The sequence below is a fragment of the Mirounga leonina genome, unplaced genomic scaffold (assembly GCF_011800145.1).
Source record: "Mirounga leonina isolate KUSES-001 unplaced genomic scaffold, KU_Mleo_1.0 Mir_165, whole genome shotgun sequence".
Classification (NCBI taxonomy): Eukaryota; Metazoa; Chordata; class Mammalia; order Carnivora; family Phocidae; genus Mirounga; species Mirounga leonina.
In genome coordinates, this window is record NW_023270415.1 from 45,562,117 (window position 1) to 45,585,891 (window position 23,775).

The 23,775-nt window shown below is 34.5% G+C and overlaps 1 protein-coding gene across 5 annotated transcripts in view; it reads left to right on the top strand.

Annotated features, from left to right (window-relative positions):
• Positions 1-23,775, top strand: part of VPS13B (vacuolar protein sorting 13 homolog B) — a 767,339-nt gene that overhangs the window by 231,091 nt on the left and 512,473 nt on the right. The gene's annotated exons all lie outside the window — the stretch shown is intronic.

The window sequence follows — 23,775 nt, forward strand, 5'->3', positions numbered from 1 at the left end:
TGCTCTTTGAAACTTCAAGTGAAATGTTTTTGTATCATTTTTGATAAGTGATGTGTTTATAAACAATAATAATTTTATCTTATATGAGAGATAATTCAGTTGTCAGTATAACAATCTTATATTCATATCTACTAAATCCAACTGATTTTTAAAACCTACCATATCGTGTAATAGGTAGAAAAGAGTAAAGGAAATTTAAAACATTGGAAAGAGAAAATACTTTTCCTTGGGATAGTAGCACTTTGTGACCCATCATTTGCCATATTAAAATTGGGTATTTGAGCCTTCTCTAGTTTTGCAGAAAGGAAGAAATGTTGATAGTGGAACCAAGAAAAAAATCTCAGAGGTCAAGATCCTATTTCTTAGAGTTATTTTTCTAGTAGTATTTTGCCTAGAATCTCTTTCATTTTATTCAACACCATAATAGCAAAGCCACACCTCTTGTGTTGAGAGGAGATACCAGGAGGATCAGTAAAGACTGGGATAAAAAAAGATATGCTAAATAGAGACCATATCAGCCAATGGTTCGATTAGTCAGTATATGGTTAGTAAAGGCAAAGTGGTAACAGAGTCTAGAAATAAGATTGCTATATACAGATTTCTTAAAAGTGTGAAGGGTGCCATTTTTTTTAAAGAAATTAAATGGCTAGTAAGGAAGTGCTTTCAAATAGCTGCGTAAGAGTAGAGCTCTCTTAATATTTAACAAGTATTATAACTTACAGAAAATGTTAAGCATCACTGCACTAGGTTCAAAGGGGGAAACCATGAAAAGCTTTGTAATTAATTTACCAGACAGAGTAAATGGAGGTGATATTTGAAGCAGTGCCCAAGGACATGAAAAATACTTGAAAGATGAATTTTGTTACAGTAGCATTTGCAGCTGAAAGGCATGCACATTAGAAACTAGAAATTAGTATTTGAAATGTGAGCCTTAGGATCCTCTGTCAACATCCTTCTAAAGACAATACTCCTCAAAAAGAAGTTTCAGCCTGGTGAGAATTGGTATGGAACCCAAAGGAGAATGTGAGGATGAGGCCAAACCCAAACTAAGACTGTGCATATGGATGAAAGATTTTACCTATTTTTTAAGGCAGGGACTGGTAAACATTTTAATAAAGAACCAGATAACTAATATTTTAGGCTTTGTGGGCCATATTGTCTCTCTGTTAGCTATTGAGTTCAGCTAGTATAGCACAAAAATAGCTATAGATAAAATGCAAATGAATGGATAGGACTGTATTTCAATAAAACTTTATTCACAAAACAAGGGGTGGGTCAGATTTATTCTATGTCATTTACTTATGTTTTAGGGAAAAGGTATTATATTATATATATTAGGGAGAAGGTTAAATAAACATCATGCTTTTTAAAATGCCTATTTAATCATGTTCCTTAAATATGCTATTTGATAAACTTCTTTATATAATTATCCATATAGTGGTTTTTTTTTTTTTTTTAAAGATTTTATTTATTTATTTGAGACAGAATGAGAGAGAGAGAGCATGAGAGGGGGGAGGGTCAGAGGGAGAAACAGACTCCCTGCCGAGCAGGGAGCCCGATGCGGGACTCAATCCCGGGACTCCAGGATCATGACCTGAGCCAAAGGCAGTTGCTTAACCAACTGAGCCACCCAGGCGCCCAGTATAGTGGTTTTTAAAAAGAGATTTTATTTATTTATTTATTCATTCATTCATTCATTCATTCATTCATTCATTCATTTATTTATTTATTTGACAGAGATGGGGAGGGGGTGAGGGAGAGGGAGAGGGAGAATCTCAAGTAGACTCCATACTAAGGGCGGAGCCCAGTGCAGGGCTCGATCTCACAGCCCTGAGATCATCACCTGAGCCGAAATCAAGACTCAGATGCTTAACTGACTGAGCCACTGAGGCACCCCTCTATTTGGTAGTTTTTGATAGGTTTTGTTTTCAGATCATCATATCATTAAAATACTAAAATGATCAGACCATCCAGTTAGAATTTTGGTATCTAAGAAGGGACTAAGTTTATTTGAATCTACCACATATTAAAGGACCTCCCCATTTTTTGTTTTGCCATATACACAGAATTAATCAGTCGAGTTTATAATCTGATCTTTCTCATAACAATATTTTATGTTACTTTTTGTGATTTAAGTGCATGTTTAGGGTCACAAAAATGTATTTGCATTTCTAACCTTTTATATAGGCCTAAAAGTAAACTGCTGTTAAAAAATTATGATATTTTTAGGGTAAAGTTTTACGCTTTTTCTTGCTGTAAGAAAATTTACCTAATCTTCAAAATCACTGTTATGTTTAGTGATACATTTTTGGATTTGTGTGTAAAATTTTAATGTGATTTTTATTTGATGCTTTGAAATTATTTCTTTGGATATGTTTTAATCCTAAAATGAAATGTGTTTTTACTTAAATACATTCACATACTTAATTTAGGGCACTTTTAAATTTATATTTTCCATCCACCTTGGAACTGCCACCCACATTCATGGCTTAGGTATTCATGATATGGTATTTATGATATGGTTATGAGAAGGCTTATAAGTATTATTTCTTAAAGCCAGTTTTAAAATAATATTGATTAATCTTATGTTCTTGTAACAAGATTTAAATTAGAGATGTATATGTGTGTTTGTGTATGTATAACTCAGGAGTAGACAAATCATAAGTAAATAAATTTTAAATGAAGAAGTAATTTATTAACAATCCTTTAAGACTTTACTGAAATACCACCCTTTCAGCAAGTACTTACATGGCCATTGGATACAAATTTTTTTTCTCTCTTAAAAACAGGTGCATGTACACACATGCACACACATTGACACATACTTATTTTTCTAGTCTTCACTTTTTCTTAGTACTTATCACAGTTTTATCATAATATATATATATTGCTGATTTATCTTACTGATTTTTTTGTCCTGCTCTTAGAATTTATGCTTCATTTAAGTAGGAATTTTTGTCTGTTTTGTTACTGTATTCCTAGTGTCTAGAACAATATCCTGTATACAGTTGGCTGTCACAAATATTGAATGAATGAATGAATAAGTAAGTGATGATTACATTTACTTTTATTTGGTTTTTGAGGTTGGAGCACCTAAGGGAAATGACACAGAGCCAGAAGTTGTTCCTAATGTTTCTTAAAAAAGATTCTGGGTAGTTAAATCCTTCTAGTTGAACAGTTAAAGGGAAACACAAGTATCTTTGCTGTCTGTTTCACAAACAGATGTCCTGGTGAGGTTGTTAATGAACTTTTCCCATGGGTTTATAGAATTTGAATGAAAAGGATTTGCATATAGAGTAATGAGTGATCAGCCAAATGATGAGCGACAAATTGTGTATTTTAGTGGTGTCTGGTGATCATTCTAAGTGGCTTCTGAATATAAAGTGTGGAAGACAACTGCCTTTATTCACACACTCCCAAATTGAAGGTGGGGGATTAAAACTAGGGGCCAGAAAATGTTTTGAATGTATCGCCGAAGTCAGGAAGTAAGTTTTCAGAGAAGTTAGGATAAAGAGGCAGAGGTTTTTTTTAAGTAATCTCTGTACGCAGCGGGGGGGTCGAACTTAGGACCTGGAGATAGAGACTGATGCTCTTCCAACTGAGCCAGCCAGGTACCCTGAGGCGAAGTTTTTTGATTCTGATTTCAGAGTGTGAGGGAATGGACAGCTTTATTAATGGGAATTAGGTATTAATAAGAAATATGCTCTCCCTCTGCCCCTCCCCGGCTGCTGTGCACATGCTCTCGCTCTCTCTCAGAATAAATAAATAAACATTAAAAAAAAAAAAACAGCTATAGCATTGCTTTGTTTTTGAAGCCTCAGCAACTCCCTTTGCACTCCCCCCATCCTCCATTGCATTCTCTACTTGACTGACTGTAATGGCAGTGAAATAGCTGAAGGCTCTTGTGGGAGTCCAGTGTGTCAGCCCACATTCTGTATTCATTGTTACTATTCATGGGAACCACTTAATGACACTTCTGTTTCTTTTCTTTTCTTTTTTTTTTAAGATTTATTTATTTTAGAGAGAGCGTGCTAGCAGTGTGGGGGGAGGGGCAGAAGGAGAAGGAGAGAATCTCCAGCAGACTCATCACTGAGCACAGAGCCCCATGTGGGGCTCAGTCCCAGGACCGGAGGTCATGACCTGAGCCGAAATGAAGTCAGTTGCTTAACTGACTGAGTCACCCAGGAGCCCTGAGACGCTTCTGTATTTTACATTTGTGTAGATATTAGGAATCAAATAGAGAAATAAGATGCTTCTTTGGCTCCTTCAGAGGTAGAAGCACTTGGTGACTATAATTGTTGTATGTAAAATATTTTAAGATGGATTCTAAACATCCTTTCCCTTTTATATATAGACTGGCTCTTCTTAATATGCTATATTTTGCCTATGGTTTATAGCAGGTTCTGCTTGTTAAAAAGTTCTGAGTCCTTGTTAATCTATGTATTAATGTCTAAATAAATTTTGACGTATCTGCTATTTAAGAATATAAAATGATTACAAAGTACTATATAAATTTAGAATCAAAGGAACTTAGAGGTCTTCCATTTCAATTTCTAAGCCAATGTTAGGACTTTTTAAAATGTGTCTCCTTCTCTCTGCATGCTCTAGATCTCTTGGCCTTCTTTCAGTTTCTCACTGGTGATTATGCTTTTGCATATGCTGTTTTTCGTGTGTGGGATTCTCATAATTATCCTTACCTTTTCACGTTATACCTGCTTAATTCCAGCTCAGTCTTAAGATCATAGCTCAACTACTACCTCTTCCAGGAAGCCTTCCCTGATACTCTTTATCCTACTCCCCACCACTCAGTTTAAGTAGCTCTGTTACATTCATTTCTATAGTTCACTATACTTTGATAGCACTTAATGACAGTATATATTTACATAGTTGGGTGATTTGAATGCTGTCTGTCTTTACTGCTTAACAGTGAGTTGCGTGAGGGCAGAAGTAGTTACTGGTTGCTCGTCATTTTATCTCCAGGACTTAACATTGCCTGACACATAGGGAGCAGTTTGAGAAATCATTTGTTGAATGAATGAAGAAATAAACGTTTATGGCAGATGGTCAAGGGTATGGACATATTTGATAAGTAGAGTCGTTAGTAAGTGTTAATAGCCTTCCCCTTTCTGTCCTTATGTTTCTCCCTCCTCTTTTTCTCTTTATGTACATATCTGTTGCTGGAGAGAATATCTACCAGGATCTTTTTTTTGTTAGACAGCTCTAATTACTGTTAGATCCTCTGTTGAACTGTAACTTCCATTTCTTGGTTTGGTTTTAGTTTTATAAATGACATGAAATAATGTATCAGCCCTAAATATACCTGACAAAACTTATTATCTTATTTTTCTTAACTTATTTCCCTCTCTCATTATTCATCATCTTTAGTCTTTGGAATTTACCTACGGTCATATCCTTTCTGTTGAAACCTTAGTCTTTCTTGGCCACCAGGTGTTAAGAGAGGAGTCTCTGTAAGTCTTTTGGAGTTTTTGCATATCTTGTGAATGGTGGCACTAATTGCCCTTTGTTCTGGACTATCTATTCAAGGATGTTTCTGTGGTCAACATCCTTTGAAGATAGATTTAGTGTCCCTCTGGAGCCAATGGAGGGTATGTTAACTGCCCATTAAAAAAGAATTGATTCTTCAACTCAGGGTTCATCTGTTATCCTGCATCACTCTTCATGTGCAGACATCCATCTGGATACATCTTTGTTATGACCTCTGTGAAACTTGGGGGCAAAGGCAACTGATGCAAATGTGTTGATAGTCATGCTGTTTGCTGTGCCATGAGTAGTAAAGTCCTTTGTCTCTGACTCAGGATTCTCCTATCTTCTACATCATTCATAGGTGTGGTAGGGTAAAATCTTCGGCTCACAATTTTTGACACCAGAACAATGTAGTTTCTTGGTTCTCCTTGCTGAACCATCTACATCTCTCTCCTCAACTATGGTAGTCCCTCCTTATCTCCAACACCCCCAGTGGATGTCTGAAACTGCAGATAGTATTAAATCCTATACATACTATGTGTCTACATATACATACCTATATAATTAAGTTTGAGTTCTAAATTAGGCATAGTAAGAGATTAACAACAATAATAATAAAATAGAACAGTTATACAATATACTATAATAAAAATGTTATGAATATGGTCTCTCTCTCAAAATAGCTTATTGTAATTTACTCATCCTTCTTCTTATGATCAAGAGATGATAAAATGCCTATGTGATGAGACGAAGTGAGGGGAATGATGGCATTGTGATATCAGGTTACTGTTGACATTCTGAGGATACGTCAGAGGAGGATCATCTGCTTCTGGACTGTGGTTAACCATGGGTGACTAAAACCATGGAAAGTATACCTGCAGATAAGGGAGGACTTACTGTATTTTTTTTTTCTTTTGTACCTTAAATATAGGTCAATCCTGAGATTTTGTTACTGGTTTTCTTTCTATTTGGGTGATGTAATCAACACTACTGTTTTTAGCAACCAACCATATGTTTTTATCTCTCCCATTTATTTTCTTTTGAAATCCAGACTCGAAATTTCAGCCACCTCTTGACCATTTCCCTGTGGATATTTTAATGGTGCCTAACACATTTAAAACTAAACTCAATGTAATCCTCCCACCCCATTTCATACTCCATTATTCACTATTTCAATTAATGGCACTACTTCCCTCTTAATGCTGTAAATTTCAGCACTAGTTCAATTGTTCCTTCTTTTTCCCCTGCATATGGTAGATGTTCCATAAAAAAAAAATTTTTTTTAAACTTAATAGTCCAGGCTAAACCTAATAAATTCATTTTAGTCATTTCCCATATGATGTATTCAGATTCATTGCTATACTGATTACTTCCACTACTTGTTTGAAAATGTGTCTCTTAAAATTTAACACAATCCTCTACATAGCACAGAGTAGAGTGTATTTTCCAGATTTGTGTAGTGAACTTCTACTTAGTTACTATTTGTTTTGAGCTTATGTGCCACTGGAAACAAGAATTACACAATATTTTTCACATAAACTACTCTTAAGATAGTTTTCCATATTTCATATATCTATATTAGTTTATGAATTTACATGAAGAACTTCACACTATGAAATTTCATCTAATTGATTTTGGCCCACCATTAATAAGGAAGATATCTTTGAAAATATCTGTTTGACTGTAGTTACTTATACAAGTAGGTTGAACGTACTATTTTTGCTTTTATATATAAAATGCAAAATAACTATTTCTTCCTAAGATTAGAAAATTAGAATTATGTGATTTGATGTTTTTTAAAAATAATGAAAAACAAGTGTTCCTCTTAAAATGGCATTTAAATGAAATAGTTTAAGCCTAGTACCCAGTGTAATCTGTTTGAGAAATATATAGTTTTTAACTTTGCTAGTTTGTCATATATTAAAAGTTATTTTTTATTTTATCCATTAAATATAGGCAACTTTTGATCACTGTTATTGGGAAGAAAAGTCACAATTATGACTCTCATCTCTGGAAATTCAGTTAAATTGGGGGGTAGTTCTCTTTCTTGATTAAAACATACCAGCAAATGTACACAATCTTATTTCACCATTCAAGTTGGTTGGTTAGAATGTGAATTGCTAAGGAGTTTCTAAAATGGAGGCAGTACTTTAGAGTGTAAATTTTAGTTTACGGGGAATGTTTTTGTTCCAAAAGATTCGCCTTATAATGTAGAATTAAGTGAATTGCCTTGAAGTTATGTTTTTAGTATTTTTGACAGGACACATGAGTAAGAATGCTTATATATTGTAGCAATTAAAGACAATTCACATTTGTGGTTTGGGCATAAATGTGTAAAAATTATACCCATCTATCTTATTACATTTCCTCTCTCCTCCCCAAGGACTTTACTATGTACTTTATCTGTAATTGTTGCCAGTTTTCTATCATGTTCCCACTGGGCTTCTGGTGCAAAAAATCTTATCCTCTTGATGACAGAGCTTGCCTGAATGATTTCATGCTCCTAGCATTTTTCTTCACGGGAATTAGGGGCAAAATGTAACTACAGCTGAACAGAACGTCTATTTTTGTAATTTTGGAGTTTAGGCTCTGTTATTGGAACTAAATGAAGAGATGCAGGTGTTCTCCAGTCCAAGCCCTTTGGGAGTTTTGATGGTAGATGCTTGAAAAGAAAATGCATGTGTTTCCAGAGTCAAACAGCAGCTGTGAGACAAGGATTTATGTTTTTCTCAGAACTTTGGGATTTCAAAATGTTACATTTAATCACAAGCACGGAAAGGGGAGCAAATGTTAAAGATGTTACGCATAAAAGTAAGTTTACTGATCTCTTTACCATACGAACTAGTTGTGGGAATATAGGAGCAAAGTGATTTTTAATCATAATATAAACAATTTCTAAAGGATTATGATAGTTACCAGGACATAGCCTTTTGAGAATGTTGCATTATTGTAGCATTGAGAATTTTTTTAATCCTACTAATTACTTAAGTTTTCTTTTTCCTTTTAGACATTCATGCACACACACAATGAAAGGTTTGGCACAGTATTTGCCAAATGAGTTTTGACTATAATTATTTTTGGAAAAGTTCAAGTAATATCTTGTAATAACACAATGTTTTCAAGTAGAAGTAGTATACATTTCTGTCTCAGATAATAACCAAGGGAATTTACAGATATATTTAAAACATACCTATATTAAAGCTGATATGCATTGAAAAGTATTAATTACTCTGTCTAGAAAGTACCCTGTATTAATCATGTTTTCCTTTAAAACTTAAAGTTTTTCTCTTGGGTCTTCTCATTTCCTACCTGTTCTCTACACCCAACCGATCCCTATTCACTTAAAATTTTTCTTCAAGTTCTATAAATCTGTGTATGTGCAGTTTTGAAGCTAGGAGTGAATCCTTTACCTTGTCCCAGAATCTAACCTTCCTGATTGAAATATCTCCTGGATGCCATGATGCTAGAAGTCAAGAACAGGCTCAATGGCAACAGGAAATTACTTTGCTCCTTTGAAAGGTCCCAGATTCTGGAGGGAAGCCAAGGGGAGATATCCCTTGAGACTTGTGGGTGACCAGTTGTTTCCTTCATTTATAGCACAAGGTCAAAATTTTGCATTTTTTACTGCCTCTATAATAAAAAACTGGCATTCAAAGTAAATAAGTAGTAGTTTCATTTGTACATAATAAATATAAGAAGTGTTTCAGGTTGCAATGGACTTCAAGTGAATGTTACCAGAAAATGTGTAATGTTTTGTATATTTTTATATGGATCAAAAAGATACCATTATTACTGCAGTTTATATTTTAGAAAATGATATGTTTTCAAAGCAAGTTTTTGGTTTTGCATTTCCTATCCAGATTTGAAGTTGGCTACGTAGTAGCTGTCATGTAGGCCAAAAGAAAAGTAGCGGCCTTAGTGAACCAGTAGGAATTGATTTTTGAAACACTTAGAAGTGAAATTCACACCAGTCTTTGCCATTTAACTCTTCCCTGTTTGTCTCATCCCTTCTAGAAGAAACTTGATTCTATTGCTTTTACATTTCTTTTGTCAATACAGTATACATAGGAATTATCCTTATGCCGTTGCTTTGTTTTGTGAATAAATGATAGAGTCAGCTATCTGTTAATGTGGGAGAGTTTAAGCACTTCTTTGGGAATCTTTTTGTTTCTTTTATTTTCACCTTCCTCTGACTTGAGTCCTTACTCTTCTGCTTTATCCCTTCCCAGTCAGTAACTCCCTTCTAAGCCACACCACAGTACTTTGACCATATCACATGACAGACAGTCCTAACTCTAAGATTCCTTCCTCTTGAGAAACCGACAGTTCCTAAGGGCAGGGATCATGACATGTACATGACAGGTATTTGGTACTTACAGGATGGTCCAAAGGAAATGATTTTTTGCCATTTGGGTATAGCCCTGTTGTCTACAGGCCCTCATCACTTTATTTCTAAATTGGTCTGTGGGAGAAAATATAGTTTGGCCTCAGTGTGTTAAAGAATAATTAAAGAGGGCGCCTGGGTGGCTCAGTTGGTTAAGTGACTGCCTTCGGCTCAGGTCATGATCCTGGAGTCCTGGGATCGAGTCCCACATCGGGCTCCCTGCTCAGCAGGGAGTCTGCTTCTCCCTCTGACCCTCCCCCCCTCATGCTCTCTCTGTCTCAGTCTCTTTCTCAAATAAATAAATAAAATCTTTAAAAAAAAAAAAGAATAATTAAAGAAAAAGTACCATTATGACTCTCACATAGATATAAAATGGACAGATACTAAGGATTATTAACATCATTATCAATGAAAGAACCAGGCACATGTTACAACCAGATCAAGGAGAACTGAAAAAAGAGACAGAGATCAGTGATACTGTGGTAAATTTGGAAAGGGACACAAAACTAGCTTCTTCCACAGTAGGAAAGGACAGTCATTTGAACTTCTACATGACAGTTTATTTACATCTATAGTCAAGAATTGCTTTGCATTGCTTTCCGTTATCTGCTATGTACAAATTTGTAAGGAAGCTCAAAGGCAGTGAAAGGTGCAGAGTCTCCATAGATTCAGACTCCGATAACCTGGAGGAGTGTACTTAAAACAATGCAGAGCTTTTCATTGAAGCATGATTTTTTTCCTACAAGCCATACTAAATTCCAGATGGCTAGGCTATTTTTAGCTGTGGGTGGTTTAAATATAGAGGCAGGTCAGAAGTAATTTTGTGAGGCAAAGATTCAGTACATGGAGGGAAAATTAAAGGGAAATAATGCCACCGGCAGAGGGCAGTGATGAAGTAACAGTTTCCTCATGTTCAGAGGAGGTATTGATTGTTGAATAATTGTAGGCTAATTCTGTGGACTGTAACAGGAGTTAACTTTTGAAACCTTGTTGTATTAAGTTCTCTTCAGCCAGGTGCTTTGTCAGTACCTACAACTTACCAGAAAAAAAGGTGTTTTGTTTTTGTTTTGGGTTAATTAAATAAATACAATGTTCTAACCTGATTTTTAAATACACAGTGTGTTCTAATTTATTAAAAAGCTTTCCCACGGAAAGGATTCATACATCAAGTATTTGAATATGTACTCTTATGTCAAGTACTGCTATAGGCATTAGAGAGAAAGAGGAGGGGAGGATATGTGTGTGTATGCAAGAAAGGGAAGTTTCCTAACCTCACAGAGGTAACATTCTCTTGATTATAACATTTTTATTTTTGTTGATAACTGTTATATTGTATTTTTTCTTATGAGAATTAAATTTTTTTTTTTAAAGATTTTATTTATTTATTTGAGAGGGAGAGTGAGCACATGTGAGAGAGAGCGTGCACAGGCAGGGGAAGAGGCAGAGGGAGGGAGAAGCAGACTCCCCGCCAAGCAGGGAGCCTGATGCGGGGCTCCATCCCAGGACCCTGGGACCATGACCTGAGCCGAAGTCAGACGCTTAACCAACTAGCCACCCAGGTGCCCTGAGAATTAAATCTTTTATGTCATGTTAGCTAAACTAGAAGAGGGCTTCTTCAAATGTAAAAATTATGTCTTACCTGATTTTTTCTGTTGAAAAAATAAACTTCTGAAATAATATGAAAGTATATGCAAGAATATACTAGACAAAGTTCTGCAGAACTCAATTACAGATGAATAACAAAAACAAAAATAGAAATCCATCACAGCAAAATGTCCAAAGGAGACTAAAGTAAGAAACGAATGATCAAAAACACATGAAAAAGTTCAAACTGATAACTAGTGAAAGAAATGGATATTAAAACAATAATAGGGAACACTTTAAACTGTGAAAATGATATTTAATAAATTGTAAAACTGAAAGCTGAGAAATTTCTGAGATGAGCACTTTCATAAAGGTCTGGTAGGATTGTGAATTGGTACAAACTCTCCAGAAATCAATTTAAAAAAATTTATTGAGGACCTTAAAAGTGGTCATCCTTTATAATCCCATTTTCAGACTGTATCCTAAGGGAGTAATCCAAGGTGCATTTAAAGACTTGTATTTAAGACATAAAGGTCTTCACGTCAGCTTATTTATAATAATCATAAGTTATCTTTGTGGTCTAATAGTAGGCAAATTATAAAATAGAGTATATCCATAGAAGGACATCTTTTATATCAGCCAATAGAAAAAATATATTGTCGTAAAATATTCATATTATACACAAACAATGAATCATGGAACACTACATCAAAAACTAATGATGTAATGTATGGTGATTAACATAACAATAAAAATTAAAATATTCATATTAAAAGCTTATGTAGAAAATAAAAATATAAACCTACATATGATCAAGTTTTATATGTAGTTGTTTTTTTTTTTTTTAAGATTTTATTTATTTGCGAGAGAGAGAATGAGAGACAGAGAGCATAAGTGGGAGGAGGGTCAGAGGGAGAAGCAGACTCCCTGCTGAGCAGGGAGCCCGATGTGGGACTCGATCCCGGGACTCCAGGATCATGACCTGAGCTGAAGGCAGTCGCTTAACCAACTGAGCCACCCAGGCACCCAAGTTTTATATGTAGTTTTAAAAATTTTCTCTCAACTTCTGAATATGAATGTATGTTTACATATATTCATGTATTATGTTCATAGAAAAATTACAAAATTTTGTGACTATCAGTGCTTGATGGGGTTATGAGTTATTTCTTATTCATATTTATACTCTCCTGTAGTATTTGATGTTTTCTGCAAACATAAATTTTTTAAATATTTCTTTTCCAAAATACTTATTTACAACTAAGTTGTTCATGGATTATTATGATTATTTTGCTTACAAGTAGGTGTTCTTGCACATTAATTCTTATATAACCTATAATATTTAAATAAAATTTCAATTTGAAAGCCCATATGTGCCCTGAAAGCCACAGAGTGTACAGTTTAGTTTTTAAAGAGGTTTTGGGAGTCTTAGTGTATATCTGAAAAAAAATACCAGATTTCAAGGCAGCATAATTTGCATTTCTCCTTAAGCAGTTTTAGTCCAGTGAGTAAAATGTTTAAAATCATTTTTTTCTTTCTATAATTTGTTTTCTATTTATGATTAAAATTTTTTTTTCTTTAAATATAGTTGAAGTTTTATTTTATCATTAGTCAGCTCTCTGGGATAGTACAAAACCTTTAATGAATATAAGTATTCACTTGAAAGTTAGCTCTTGAAAATATTTGAATGCAGTTTTTACATAGGAACAAAGAATTGTCATAGTTAAAATCCAAGGCCAACTCATAAATTTTTTGTTAAACTCAACAATGAAGTTGAGATACTCTAAATTTTTAATGAAAACTAGAAAGAGTTAGAAATAGTACTTTACTGGAAAAATAAATAAGTAACCTTAGTATCTGAAGTCATTGTATTTAAGGTAAAAGTGTACTTAGGAGAATGGAATAGTAAAAAGATGCTTCTAGAGAGACATTGAAAGATATTTATTGGCATTTCATGGACATCAGAGGTTGATAGCAGTGCTGCTTTTTGTGGTTTTTAGTCTGATTTCTAAGTTTTACTCTGATTTCGTAGCTAACTGTTGAACAACACAGGGTTTCAGGGCACTGATTAATAAAATAATCACATAATAAAAGAATCCATGTATCACTTGGCTCCCCCAAAACTTAACTACTAATAGTCTATGGTTCACCATGCCTGACTGACAACATGAAGAGTTGATTAACACATATTTTGTATGTTATATGTATCATAATGTGGTATCTCTCCTGATGGCATGAGAGCTCCCAAATGTGGGGCAACCTCATTGGGTAGAGGCCAGCAACACAGGTGGTGAAAGACCTCACCGGGGGCAGAACATAGGAGATAGTTTATTGAATACACCTCAAGGGGGTGGTGGGCAGGACAGCAGAGACTGTCTGCCAGGATGCAGTAGATGGGGGCTGTATTTAAAGAGAAGAAGGTGAGGACCTATGGGTATGTATGGAACCCCTCCCCCCTGCCACCTTTTTTTTTTTTTTTTTTTTTTTGGTAACTGTGCCCAGTTGTAAGTAGCCCATTGGTTAGTTAGGGCCTGTGGATATTTTGAGCTGGGTTACTTGATGGGCATGTCTGTATTCAGTCAGGGGGTTGGAGTCACTGTGGGCCCTTTTGCCTTGCTCTATAATCCATTGTTTAAGCCTGTTGCCCAGAAGTGGCCTCTACATTATATACTGTGTTCTTACAATAAAGTAGGCTAGAGAAAGAAAATGTTATTAATAAGATCATAAGGAAAATACATTTACAGACTGTATGGTGTTTATTGAAAAAAATTTGCATGTAAGTGGACTCACACAGTTCAAACCTGTGTTGTTCAGGGGTTAACTGTAGTATTTTTTTTTTCCCTTCATTCATGTATTACTTATGATTATTAGCTATGATTGGGGTTAATTCTGGACTCCAGTAGAAAAATAGAACATTTTCTTGAGTGACTGGATAGGAAGTAACAGAGGAGCAGGAAAAAGAAAGTCAAGAATTTAAAGATGCTCCTGTATATGAGCATGAAATTTTCTGAAATAATGAGTTATAGTTGATGAAAGGCAGGCAGAGCTTAGTGAATAATCTTTGGGGGAAGAAAGGAAGTGATGGGCAGCCACTGAATGGAGAGGGAAGGAAAAATAGGCAACATTAAACTGGCAGTTACTGGGTAAGAGGTTTTTTTGTTTTTTGTTGGTTTTGTTTTTCTTAAATCAATTTGATATTGTTAAATTATTGCCAGTTATCCTTAAGATTTTGTTTTAATTACTAATCTTGTATAGACTACATAAATTTTAAGGGAGAGAGACTTTCAAGATCATTTCTAGTCTAGAAGAAAAGAATAAAGCAAACATTTTTCAGGTGGTCAGATGTCCTCAGAGTAGAGCAGGCAGTGAATGGAAGAGGTCTGACTCACTCTCTTGTCTGATGTTCTTTTTATTTTGTATATTCATTTAATGACCTTTTGAAAAATTTTATTGTTAATCACCATACATTACATCATTAGTTTTTGATGTAGTGTTCCATGATTCATTGTTTGCGTATAACACCCAGTGCTCCATTCAGTACGTGCCCTCTTTAATACCCATCACCAGGCTAACCCATCTCCCCACCCCCTCCCCTCTAGAATCCTCAGTTTGTTTCTCAGAGTCCATAGTCTCTCATGGTTCGTCTCCCCTCCGATTTCCACCCCTTCATTTTTCCCTTCCTGCTTTTTTTTTTTTTTTTTAACATATAATGTATTATTTGTTTCAGAGGTACAGGTCTGTGATTTAACAGTCTTACACAATTCACAGCGCTCACCATAACACATACCCTCCCCGGTGTCCTTCACCCAGCCACCCCACATTTAAAGGACCCTTTTCAGGTAACCAGGTAGTTATCTTCATTCATTCAGCACATATTTACTTTGTACTAGAAGCTTAGGATATAAAGATTAAAAAGACCTTTTTTACTTATTAATGAGCTTACAGTTCATTGAGGAGATATATAGGTAAAGCATATAACTAAAAGGTAGTTAAAACATCGTTATAAAACAAGGTAGTGTGAATTCACATTGAAGAGAAGCTTTTACTCGGACCTGGGACTTGAGAAGTTTCCTGTCTAAGATAAGAGCTTAATTAGGAGCTGGAGGAGAAACAATGGGTCAGGTTTCAGGAACCTGGAACTAAATTCCCTGGAATGACAGCTTAGAATGGAACTGGAGCATGATAAGGGTTAATGACTGATGAGATCAGCAATCTCTGCAGGCTATGAAAGGCCTTGAAAGCCATTTTAAAGGTTTTAGACTGAGTGCTAAAGGGAGCAGTTATATTTTTATTATATTTATACTTTAGAAACCAATTTAGGGAGCAGAGTGGATGAGGGTAAAAGACAGGAGGCAGGGAGATCAGGTAGGAGAATGTTGGCAATGAAGGAAAGGATAATGTCAATGAAGAGAGTTACACACATTTGTGGGATTGTGATATGTTGGAATCAGTAAGAGTTGATGGTTAATTGAAGATGATGGCTAAGGGACAGGGCACAGTAGGTAAACATCCAGGGTTCTAATTTGGAGAACTGGGTACACAGTAGGGCCCCTTTCACTGAGATGAGGAACAAAGGAACGAGAAGCAAGTTTTATTTAGGTGATAGAGGCAATTGGTATAATACTAATATTTTTCTAGTTCTTCCTATGTGGCAGGAATTATTCCAAGCATTTTAACTCCAGCCCAAGCAGTTTGACTTTAGAACTCATACTCTTAACCATTACACCAAAGAGCAAAGACTATGGAGAAATTCAAACCCTAAATCATTGATTATTCAGTTTACTGAATTCTATTTAATTTTATATATTGGCTTCTAGCTGCATGCACAACACTGCTAGCAGCTGGTGAAAAAGATATTCAGTACAGAGCCCTATTAAGTTGTATACACATAAAGCTAATTCTAAGAACAAGCTTGCCAAATGCTGCAATTGGTTGGGAGAAATATACTATCTGAAAATAGAGGAGAAATGTCAGTTTGAATCAGGAAGGGAGGATTTAATGATACTAGCAAAGGTTTTTCAAAGAGGGTTTGATATTTAAGTCTGGAATGATAGAAGACTGCATATGAGATGAAAATTTATTGGTTAAGCATTACAAGTACTTTTAATTGTCCTATACTGCTTAGTTTTAGATGTTTGGTAATTAGTTCAAGGCCATATTTTTGTAAAAGTATAAAATGTGTAATTGTTAAAGTGTTTAGTACATATTTATGGTGAAGTAGTTTTCTTTCTAAAGTATTTCAGTATATTCAGATAACTATAATCAAAAAATTATATTTAAATTTTTTAAATTTTATAACGTGATTATAAAATATAAAGTATTTAAGATATTTGTTATTACTGCTTTTGTTTTCTAAGATTAATTTTTAAAGTTAAAATAAGTATTGGGACCATTAGATGGTATTCAGTTTTTATGTGGTTTAGCTTGGAGTTAATTATTAAGTAGAACTTGATTTTTAGCCTTAGAAAAACAAATGCAGAAGTTATTAAGCCCCCCCCCCCCGCTTTTATTGGATTCATTATTAACAAAGCATAGCATAAGTAAGTCTCAGTCAGCCTGTGAAAGGGATGACTTAACACAACTGTTGATGCATTTGGAGTGAAACATCTTTATCAAGTTAATACAAGAAGCAGTCATGCCCTACTTGAATTACTCATTTATTATAGCTGAACAGCAGCCTGCATGTGGACTTTGAAATCCTGGGAAAATAAGATGCCTACATACATCCAAATGTTGAAACCCTTTACTCCTCAGCAGCTGGAAAATGTTGAGCTCTGTTGTCATCTATTAGGTTTTTGGCCTTCAGGGAGATGTGATCAATTTAATTACTGACCAGCTTTATCCATTACTTTTAATGACTGTAGCCTCTGAAGTAAGCCTCTGAAGTTTGTAGCTTAAACGATCATATTTAGATATTGTACATTTAAAATTTATAAAAATTAAACACATAAACCTCGATGATTATACTTATATGTTTGTCATATGTACTCAGATCCTTAAAAATATAAAATAATTTAAATATATTAATAGAGGTTAGTTTATTTACTTTAAATGAAGTCTAAAATGTGTTTGTGTTTAAGAGTAATAAAATATGCTTCACATATTTGCTTTTCTGGGGGTAAATTTTATGTATTATATCCATTTGTGTGCAAAATTTTTACATTTCCTAAAATACAGTCTGCGTTTTTTTTATCACAATTATTTATAAACAAAACTGTTAATAATTATTTGTGCTTTTTGTTTATCTTCTTTTCACTACTGTTTTGATGCCAAGTTTAAGGAGGATTTTTAGAAAATATCATGGAGTGGTAGAGCATAGCTAAGAGAAATTCATGTTATATGAAGAAATGTATCTGTAACACTGAGGCCGTTACTTGTGAATTCCACTTCTAACTATGGAACCCATTCTTTGTATTATAAATCACTTGATCCCACGTTGAATGTTTCTTAATCTATTAAATGATTGCAGTACCAGGCACTGAATATCTTTGTGTTGACCGTTGTATAAAGATACTCCTTTAAAGAGGTCACCATTCATGTTACAAACCAAGGGAATTTACTTATTATTGTTATTTATTACAGTGTTTTTTAGGCAGGTGACAGTAAAATCTTTCTAACAAAATTGGTATGTTATGACAGTATCCAACAGATAGATGTAAAAATGAGAAAAGCACCATGTGGCTAAGTTGATGGTTATGACAAATTGAAGATACCATGTTTGACTAGTTTGTATATTGAAGTTGCTGTGTTCAAATATTTGTCATGATTAAAAAGTGTAAAATATCCTCATTGACAGACAATTGATGTTCATAATATTTAGAGGCATTATGCTGATGCCATACTGGGAAGATTTTGCAGAAATAATAACTAAGCAGTAGAAAAGAGGGAGATACATCAGAAAGTAATAGATTAATACATATGATAGTTATTTACTTATGTAATAACTTTATGTACAGGTTAACGATATGCTTCTGAACAATATAGTTGGAAAAGAGGTAATGAGAGAAGTGTATTTTTGAAATGTGTTATAAAAAAGGTTAAATATTAGTTTTTTATGGTCAGAAAGGTCCTGTTCTGAATTTGAAAGAATGAATCTGAGTGGTCATAAATCATGTCAAAATAAAAACAAAGTATGTATATAGGTAAATAAGGTAAATAAGTGTTAACACTAAAGATGAGTTTAGAATTGAGTCACTTGACTTCTTTGTGACTCTTTTAATTATGTTTTCAGGTATTACATCTGTACATAGCATTTCTGTTGCCAGACCAAGTCAAAGATAGGAAGAGCATAAGTTGTAAACTTGTAATTGTGTTTGTAACTTTTTTTTGGGTAAAATTTGAAAACTTGTGTAGTATTTTTGTTGTTATAAAACTAACAAACAGGTTTTTTGAAAAAATTGTATGGATTGATTATGTTTCTAAGGGTTTATATAACAGATATCATTACTCACCATGTTCATGTTGAATATTATGTAAAATCATGTGCTAATTCATTCTTTTTCTCAAAATGAAAATGCTCTTTTATTACGATACTTAATGCAAAAATTCAAACACAACAGAAAAATGTATGGAATTATTAGCAATCATCTGAAATACTATGACCTAAAGATTAACTAGTGTTGATATTTTGACACACATGCTTTCAGATGCTTTTTATATGATTACATGTATAAATACACAAGCCTGCATGAATAATTTTCATACCATGTATTCTCTTCTGTACCTCCTTTTTCACTCTCCCATGTTTTTTTTTTTTTAAAGATTTTATTTATTTATTTGAGAGAGAGAGAGCATGAGAGCGGGGAGGGTCAGAGGGAGAAGCCGACTCCCTGCCGAGCAGGGAGCCCGATGCAGAACTTGATCCTGGGACTCCAGGATCATGACCTGAGCCGAAGGCAGTCGCTTAACCAACTGAGCCACCCAGGCGCCCTCACTCTCCCATGTTTTAAAGCCATCTTTCTATGATAATATATACAGCTTTTCATCCTAGTTTTACATGACATTGTAGCATTCTGTTGTATGCCTACATATATAATTGATTTCTTCTTGGTAGATAGAATGATTGGTGGGTATTTGAATTTTTCTAATTTTGTACTAATATAAAAAAAAGATAGGAATAATTTTGTTAACATTCATCTTTGTGAACTTGCCTAACAAAGTAAATTATTAAAAGCATATTTTGGTGTATTATTTTGCACTTGAGAACGATTTAAGTTTACTTTTCAAATACTTAATTAGTGCTAAGCAAGTATAACTACACATTTTAAAATGCAAAGGTTAACTTTGCAGAGAATTCAGATGAGTCTTGTCTTTGTCTTAATACATTATTAACAGTAAGATTCTTTTTTTTTTTAAATTTCTGAGAGGTCATGCAAATAGCTCAGTCACTGACATGTAAATTATTTTTTTCTAGAAGGTTTTAATAGTTATATCTACTCAGAATTATTTTGCAAATCATTTCTTCAATTTCATTTGCAGCATCATTTAGGAGAAAGGGATTGGACTTCAGAATCAGGCAAACTTGTTTTCAAATACATATTTGCTTTTACTGTTACTGTGACTTGGAAAATATACTTAAATCTCCCTGAGGTCCATTTTCCCGTATATTAAATTTGTAAAACAAATCCACTCCCTTGTCGGGTTTGTTTTGAAGATTAAAGGTAGTGAATATAAAGAGCTAGTACCTACTACTTGATTTTACCTAAACCTTACAAAAACTTATGTATGTGAAGTACTTAATGCAGTTTTGGCAAGTTTTTTTTTTTTTTTTATTACTAGTGTTTTTTTATTTTCATCAACAGAATGATTCCATATTTAATGTGAATTTATGTTTTTAGTTTTTTATTCTGCTAAATTTGTAGATTCTTTCTTAGTCTGTCCTTACATTAAAAAAAATATGGAATTAACATGAGCTAAGTGGTTTGCTTTGCTGTTTTGATACGTGATTGTGTAATTATAACCTGCTGATCTAGAAAAGGAGCATGGGCCACAAAGAAAAGTTTTATTTACAAGCTCAGCCTTGTGTTTATAAATCTTTAAATCTCCTTCTTTTGAGTCCTATCCTTTGATATCCTTCCCTACAGCTGTCTTATTTTAGATCTCCCAAGCAAAAATTGTGTGTGTGTGTGTGTGTTTGTGTAAAGCCAAGGGTGAACACAATTATGCAGGATTCCATCAGTTCATGTGCTCTTGTTTGCTAATCTCTCTCTTAACTCCAGTTCCAAAATACTACCTGAGCTCCTTTATCTCTGGTCATTCTTCAGTGAGTAGCACTTGGGCCATTAATCTGCTCCTTGGTAAACGACAGGTCACTCATTCTAATTAATTTTATGTCAACTTTTGAGAAATAATTTTGTCAGTTAAAGATCTCAGTAGAGTGTTGGTTGTAGAGTAAATACTGTAACAGTATGTGACTGCAACATGGTAACATTGTTATGTTGGGTGTCTTCTGTATCCCAAACAAATAGTTCTTTGAAATCTGCTTAGGCTTTACTCAACACAGTGAGTAGTAACTTAAAGTTGTTGCTGTACCCACAAATCAGTTTGTGACCAACTCTAGTAGATGTTTGAGTAAGATTACAGGTTTCCAGATCCTAAATGCTTTGTTCTTTCCAGCCTAGGTGTTAGTTATGAAAGGGAGTTGACTTGCAGATATGATGGCTTTTTCTGTATTTCCTTACTAGTTCTCCTTTTTCTTCACTTAACCTGTTCAAGGGCAATTGCCTGCATTCCTGTAGTGCTGGATTCAAAACTCAGCTCTATCATTTATTGGCTGTTTGTCAGTATGTGCTGTGTACCTCGAGTATTCTTTTTTTTTTTTTTTTTAAAGATTTTATTTATTTATTTGACAGAGAGAGACACAGCGAGAGAGGGAACACAAGCAGGGGGAGTGGCAGAGGGAGAAGCAGGCTTCCCGCGGAGCAGGGAGCCCGATGCAGGGCTCGATCCCAGGACCCCGGGATCATGACCTGAGCCGAAGGCAGACGCTTAACGACTGAGCCACCCAGGCGCCCCTACCTCGAGTATTCTTAACTGGGAAATGGGAATATTAATAAATACTAGCCTACTTCATAAGGTTATTAAAAAGATCAGATATATTAATAAAGATATCATTTTTATAAATGAATTTCTGTGCACGTAATTAAAATATTTAATGCTTTTATTGGGTGCTCATTAGTGTCAGGCACCATTTTAAGGGTGCTATCTCATTTTATCATAGTAACTCCATTATGGAACAGGAACTTTATTTTTTGTAATTGTTACATGATCCATTAAAGGTGTTTATGTAAGATAAGGCAGAACTTGAATTTGAAGTTCTCGGCTTTATCTACATCTAAAGATTAGTGAGAGAGTGTACATTTATGTTTTATGTTTAAAATGTTTAAGGTATAGATATATTCTTTCTTATGACTTCTCAATTTAACTGATTAAGTTTTCCCATCTACTAAATTACTACTCATAGTATCAAGTAGAACTATAGTTCTGTCTCTCTGTAGCTCCTTACTTCAGCTGTCTCTGAGGGAACTCAGTCTAAGAAGGCAGGGCCATCCAGATTTTCTGCACCAAGAATGCTATCAAGACATCATGATCCAGGGGTTTGATGAGAGTGAATTTTCTGCCCATTAGTATACTTAACCTGGCCATTGCCCCATACTCTCCAGCCAGATTACTAGGACAATACCTAGTAACTTTTTCAGATTAGCATTTCAGTATTTTGATGCTGAATACAGTAAAAATTAGGCCCTCTGAATAACATGATGAAAAAGTCTTAATTTGTCATTTAAAAGCAGTTGAGAGAGAGAAGAGATAGAGAAAGCATGATTATTTTGCGAAATTGGTGCTAGAGACAACGGGCACACGTTTCCCATACGGTTCAAATTTCCTTGTAATTCATACTGTGCTTTAACTTCATCACTGGCTGTATTTTCTCTGTAGTGATACCACCATTAAAGGAATTGAGGTGTCCTTAAGAATGAAGAATGTTTTAAATATTTTGAAACCTCTTGCATTCTGGAATCAGTGAATCCAAAAGTGAAATTGTAGTAGTAATAAGATTTTAAAGCAGCTACAGAAATCCTGTGTATAGCCTCCCACACAATGCAGCTTGAGAGTGCTTGTTTCTTTTGTGTGATTATTTAGTGCTGAGTGTGGCTCAGTGCCTGAAAGATTCTCATTAAGTAAAGATACAGTGAAAATTTCTCTCTAGGGAGATCTGCTTTCCCACTAATGCTCATATCTACTAATTTGTTTCTATCTGTAGTTCTCCATAGCTTCTGAGTAAATTTTGATGTTTGCATAATCCTAATTTATTAGAGTAATATCATTTATGACAGATGGCATAGTATAGTGGTTAAAAACATGGGCTTTGAAATGAGACTGATTCCTGGCTCCACTAGGTCCTATCTCTATGATCACGGGCAAGTTTCTCGACTCTTCGGTAACTTTGTTTTCTCGTTGGTTAAGATAGGAATAATAATAGTATCTGTGTCATAGGCTTATCATGAAGATTAAGTGAACTCATGTATGTAAAGCATTTAGAGTAAGATTTGGCACATTCAAATGTTAGTAGTTATCACTGTAATGACAAAAGTATGTGACTGGAACTCAACCGAAAAAAGTAGTCTTTATTTCCTGGTTTATCTAAAATCACTTTGCTATGAGAGGATATTCAGGTAGAAGGAAAGAAGGAAAATTTTAATGAAGTTCATATTTTCTTTTGGCGGATATGATTGCTTTAAAAGAAAACCATTTTTTTTTTTCATAGAATAAAGCATTGATTCCAGTGGCTAAAAGGAGTTGATATTGTGTGTCTAGCATTGGATTGTTCCAATCAGTTTTATAAAGATAAAATGTTAAATTTGTACTATCCCCTAACATTCATAGTGCCAACATTTTCTTTGAGCAGCAGAATCTTTGGTTATTTGTGAAAAAATTTCTCTTGGATAATTCACAGGCACCTTAGACTCAGCACTTCTAACTTCATTTCTCCCATTTTATTTCAAGCTTGCACTTTGACTTGTATTCTTCTGTATCCATGAGTGGTGGTGTTATCAGTCCAATCAGAAACCTAGGGATTGCCCTAAACTTTTCCCTTCCTTCATTTCCCATCTTTCCTGTTTGTGTAGTCACTAAATCCTAAGGCTTCTCTATAAAACTTTCCTGTAAGACAAATCTGATCCTTTCACTTCCTTTTGAAATATTCTTTAATGACTCCCTCACTGCTTTCTGGATAAAGTTCAAACTTCTTAGCAGTATCTACAACTCTAATATTGTATAATGTGTTTTCACATGCACACTGTTCTCCCACTATGTGGAACCATTTTCAG